At 31.5% G+C, this 5,913-nt stretch overlaps 1 long non-coding RNA gene across 1 annotated transcript; it reads right to left on the reverse strand.

The window, feature by feature from the left end:
* Positions 1 to 3,877: 3,877 nt before the first annotated feature.
* Positions 3,878 to 4,578, reverse strand: LOC130014881 (uncharacterized). Its single transcript, XR_008789566.1, has 2 exons — positions 4,501 to 4,578; positions 3,878 to 4,097 (listed from the first exon to the last, which is right to left on the reverse strand). It is a non-coding gene; the product is annotated as an uncharacterized LOC130014881 (long non-coding RNA).
* Between the last annotated feature and the right edge of the window lie 1,335 nt (positions 4,579 to 5,913).

Consider the following 5,913-nt stretch of genomic DNA (forward strand, 5'->3'; position numbering starts at 1 on the left):
AAACAAGAGGTATGAAAATCATGATTTAATCTCAAAATTCAAATTGGAGACTAATTAATAAATAAAAAGAGAACGCAAGTTTATAAGAGGTAAGCAAAAATTGAGTTAAACCAAATTATACAATCTATTTCGGTTAAAGAAGATAAACTTTTTGATTAATTCGGTTATTCCGATTGATTTATTTGGTTAGTAAAAAAAATTAATTTAGTTATGGTTAAACATTTTAAAACTTTGATTAATCCATTTATTATTTATTATTTGTTAATAATTAGATTTTACATTTTTATTGATTTAATCAAATCAACCGACTAATTTGATCGGTTTAATTTTGTATTTTTAAAATTTTGATCAGTTTTTAACAGACTAATTTGATTGGTTTTTAACGGAATAAAATGTTTGTGCACTGTTGGAATATGCCTAGAATTCTAATTCCTATTTGTATTAGGACTCTATTAATGAAGTGTTTGGGAGAAGGATAACTTTGTTATCATTGGCTAACTAGGAAGTATAAATCCAATTAGGATTAATATTCCTAATGCCATATAGACTATTTATTCACTATATATACACTATCTTATTCACCTTTTAGAAGACACCAAAAAAATCGAACACACAATGTAGACATTGATGTGAATAAGGGGAAAAGGGGGTGTGTGTGATGTGAGGAATATAAGTTAATTCTTACCCTTTTTGGTACTTCTTGTAGAGAGAGAAACACTTTGTGGGTTTTTCTTCTAAGGGCATATTTACTAGAGATGTTCTCTATTTGGTGATTCTCCACCAATTTTGTACTCCTTTTGATGATTAGTGGATGGCTCGAATCTTTCGCCCGTGGATGTACGCTTTAATGCAGACCCACGTAAATCTCTTGTGTTATTTATTATTTTGCTATATTATTGTTTGTTGATCAAATCCATAATTAAATACCTACCAATGGTTTCGATTCCGCTGCGCATACCAATCCGGTCAAGAACCGGTCACGACAATTGGTACCAACGATTCAACAATCGGTATCAATGTTTCAACAATTGATATCGGAGCCAATTTGGTTTTCAGATTTAATTTTGAATTATGATTATTATGGCAAAGTATTATTTGGAGGATTTCGCAAGACGAAATTACATGACACAAAGAAGATGTTTTTTGGAGATAGAGAAGCCACCAAATTTTGGAAGTGCCGAAAGTCGTTTAATTGAAGACAGATTTGGGTATTAAAATTCTTAAGGAGATTTTTGTGATGGAGATCAATATGCTACTTTAAACTATAAAGAAGAAAGGTATGACTATTCTAAACACACAATTATTTGAGGATTTTATAGAGCTTTTGTAAGATGAATGATTGGGGTAATCTCTTTATACTCTCATAAAATTCTATTAGTAATATAAAAATTGCTTTTAAGAGTTTGTTGAATGAAGAGTTCGTTTGGGCATAATCAGATTTTGATAAAATCATGATATTGCAAAAGCGATTTTGTTTTGATTAAGTAGCAATCTTAGACACAAGATGGATTACAACGTTTGTAATTTGAAACGGCGTCACTATTGAATCGCTCATAAGCCAATTTGTTTGGAGATAGGCAGAATATTTTTTATCCAAAATTTATGCAGATTTCAGGTTGTTCATATCACATATGTGCCAATTTCGATTGGTTTTCCGTCTACAACTGAGTTGATAGTGGAGTGTAGTTATGGGTAACGGTCAATACATGCAGAATTTTGGGATATTGGTTCAGTCAAGGGCAAGATGCATAATGAGACGGTTAGAGCAATAATGAATGTTCAATATGATTTCTATATACACATGTCTGGTATCTCAATATATAAAACTACGAGTTTTATGGGTTATTTGGCGATGAAGTGAGATTGGATGCTGCACTTGCGATGTATGCTCATTGGGTTGCAGGGGCGGATCTACGCTTAGGCTCGGGTAGGCTCGAGCCCAGGCTGCCGCCGGAAATATAGAGGACCGATGGACGCTGGTGCTGGTGTGTAGACTTTCAGCCATGGCTGCCGGCAGAGAAAGATAGGCTGGCTAGACAATAGCAGCTGTGCTGCGTGAGGAAGATGAACCTTTTTTTTTTCTGTTTTTAAATTTTAAGAGGCCCACATCATTTTGGCCCTTTTCGAGTTTAAAAACAAAAAGACCCGTTTGGCCCCTATAGTTTGTTATCACTTGTTATATACAACAAGACGATAAAAACGGGACATGATGACTCATGAAGCATTTCACTTCCAGGCTCCAGCAAGCAGCAGGCACAAATTGAAATTTTTTCAATTTAGTTCTTCAGTTTATCATCAAATTTTTAATTGGTTAGAGGTTCCGTTAAATTTCTACTCATTCTAAATTTTTAACCAAATTCTCTGTCTTGATATTCTAAATTTGTAATTTAATTCCTACAAATTTTTAATTCTAAATTCTCCATCAAAATCAATTAATTTCTAATTTTGGATAAGGTTTTTTTAAAAAAATATTATTTATATAAATTAATTTAGTTTATTTATTTTGTTGTGCAATAACTATATTCAATTCCATTTTTTAAAAAAATTAACTTGTTTTATCCATGAAAAACAAAAAAGCGACTACACTTGTATTAATTTTTTTAATTTATTATTTTTCATTATTTTTACACTTTTCGATTCTCTTAAGTTTAATATATTTTATTTATATTAAATTATCGATGTGATTGTACAAGAGATGGGTAATCGTTCTCAGAAGGGAACACTAAGCTACTTTCTTGCATAAGTTATCCGGATCCAAGACGATTCTTTTCTAGATTTTAAATCGAGTTGCTTTTTTGCATAAGTTGTCAGGATCCAAGACAGACATTTTTTAGATTTAATGCCTTCAAATTGCATCGTATAGCGAAACTTTATCCATAAAATTTTTCTACATTTGATTTGACAATGTCAAACGATCAATTGGATATATACATACATGATGTGAGGTGAAGTGCTAATTTGGTTGGACTTATGGAAATCAAACAACTTGCAAAGAAGATTATTGAAACAGAGAAATACATTATTTATTTCTTATTTGTCGATTGATATAATTAATATTGATTTTGTCAAGGGCACTTTCATCAACTAGTATCGTCAAGATTGATTTGCATAACAAAATAGGGAATGAGTTTTTAAGCGACAATTTGTCTTGTTATATTGAGAAATAAATGTTTGTGAAGATTTATAATGAGTCCATTCTACAATGTTTTCAAACTACGCAGGCAGATGCGGAGAATGCCATTGCCTCGCATTGATTAAAACTAATGTAAGTAATATTAATTATTTATTTTTTTACTAATATAAATTTTATAAAAATGAGTTTATTTATTAATTAATTACATGTTATATAGCCCGGGCTGGAGAAAATTCCTGGATCCGCTACTGTTGGGTTGGTCGACTTATGAAGATTAAGGGATATGCTACGACCTCAACATTTGTTTTTTGATTTAATCATTATAAGCTACTAATGACGTTTGTTTCTGGTATCAGTTTTAAGACCAACAAAATTCGAAGCTTCGTGAAATTTTGATTGATACACCCGAAGATAGTAAATCTTCAAGTCATTTTGGTTTCAGCAAGCTCAAGACGTTCTTGACGCTTGTATGGTCCTCCTCAAAGAACCTCTTTTGGAATAAGTTCAGTTTGGACTTAAATGGAGAAGGTGGAGCACAACAGTAATCACAGTTTATTGGAGAATTCAAGTCAAGGTGGAGATTGTTGGAATATGCCTAGAATTCTAATTCCTATTTGTATTAGTGTCACGACCCAATTTCGTGGATCGTGACCGGCGCTAGGGTATGGGTATGGTCGTACCAAAACCCGTAGCAAGCCTTGCGGAAAAACAATAAACAATATAAATAACTTAAATATCTGAAAAGTTCAACAGCATGCCTTATATATAAATAAATAATATTCCAGAGTGAACATGGCAAATATAAATAGTCGCTCAAATCGACAATCCCAAAGTACAATAATAAGTAATGTATAAACTAGTTCTACTGCGGTCTAAGAGTTCGAAAAATAGAAACTAGTTTAATAACATAAAAACCTCCGAGGAGTCAAAAGAATCGGAGTGAACCAGCTTTCAAATCATAAACCTGGAAAATTTGGGAAAACAACGGGGTCAGATATACTGAGATGAGTTCGCAATACTATTTACATTTATTAAGTTTAAAACCCTTAAATCAAAACATTTTTATACTAATATAATATGATTATGGAAAAACAGTATTGAAATGATCCCAGCGTAAGTATGACATAGCATACCGATAACCCAGAGTGGACGGGAACAAATCCTCGTCAAATAAATATACCAGCGTGAGCAAGACTTTAGTCTGCCGTTTCCCAGAGTACTTACCGGTGCACACAGTCTCGATACAAGCCTATCGAGTAGCTCGTTTCAATCCAGTTCCATAATCCGTAAAAACAGTTCACAAACATTTATAATATTAAAATACGATGCGGTACTTAATAAAGCGGTAAATAGCACTACAAACTCACTGCTTGCTTATCCACGTGATCTTGGCAAACAGCTAACCCTGCGTAGACTCCGAAGCACGAGCAGTCGACGGGTCTAAAATAATAAATAGGTTAAAATCTGTTGACCCCTAACTCTAAGATCACTAGACACCACGTAGGACTAGCACAATTAAATAACCAGATAAATCACAGAGAACACAATTCTCAAATAAAATGTAATGCCGTAATTAATTTAAGACTATTGAGTTCGTACTTAAATTCAATCCGAAAATATTATTAAAATAATATTTAATTGATAAATAAAATCAATTCCTCAAATAGTGGGTTAGCCGAGTTTTTCAAAAACTACCAAGCTAAACCCACATGTCGGTGACCCAAGTCCAAACCGACCCAAACCAATATTCCAGAGTTTATAAACCAAAGTTTATAATTAATATTAAATAAGATATTAATTAATATCAAAATAGAACTCAATAACTTGAAACTCAAGTAATTAAATATTACCGGCAATTATCTCAATTAATTAAATAACAAACAAAGCTAAAATATAAATTTACTTCCAAAGGCATTCTAAGCCAAAAATATCAATTTAACAATTAAATAATAATTAATAATAATTATTAATTTAATTTTTAAATATTCAAATATTATTTTTAGGCCTTAAAAATAATATACTTAATTTGACAAACTTTTAAATAAAATAAAATCCCCAATACTTATTTAATATAGTCAATATAAAATTTTACTTATAACCATAATAAAATTAATATCTAATTTAAACTAAAAATATTAATGCCCGGAGAAATTTCAATTTATAAATAATATTATCATTTAAAATGCTAATTAATAAATTGAAACCAATTTTGTAAATTGAAATTAAAAATCATTTAAAAGAGTTAAAAGATAAGTTTAGGAATCAATAGATTTAATGCATAAAACTTTAGTGACTGAAGTAACCATTTAACCAAACAAAATTAAAATAAGCTAATCAACCATTGACACACAATCATCTTCAACCCCCAACATAAGCCTAACCCGCCCATCATTACAATTCAATTACAGAAGCTCAAAACCATAACTCCTTATGAAATCAAAACTTACCAAGACATCTCTCAACAATAATCAAATCATAACTTGAATTACAAGGAACACGTAACCAATAAAAATTACAGAAACAAGGCCTATCAATTATAACAAAAACCGGCAGTAGCTTATCAAGTTTTTCACTGCTTATAACTATATAAAACGATGGAACGGCGGCGATTGGTACGGGTTCGTTTACGTACCGTTTGATGAACGGAAAGTGTAGAAACGTAGATGCGTGAGTCTACTTTCACGGGAAACAAACGGAATTGATTTCGACCTCCGAACGGCTGCCAAACAAATTAAAATCCCAAGAGATCGATTTAATAGCAAAAACAGAATTTCTTAAAA

Source organism: Mercurialis annua, linkage group LG7 (genome assembly GCF_937616625.2).
Source record: "Mercurialis annua linkage group LG7, ddMerAnnu1.2, whole genome shotgun sequence".
Taxonomy (NCBI): Eukaryota; Viridiplantae; Streptophyta; class Magnoliopsida; order Malpighiales; family Euphorbiaceae; genus Mercurialis; species Mercurialis annua.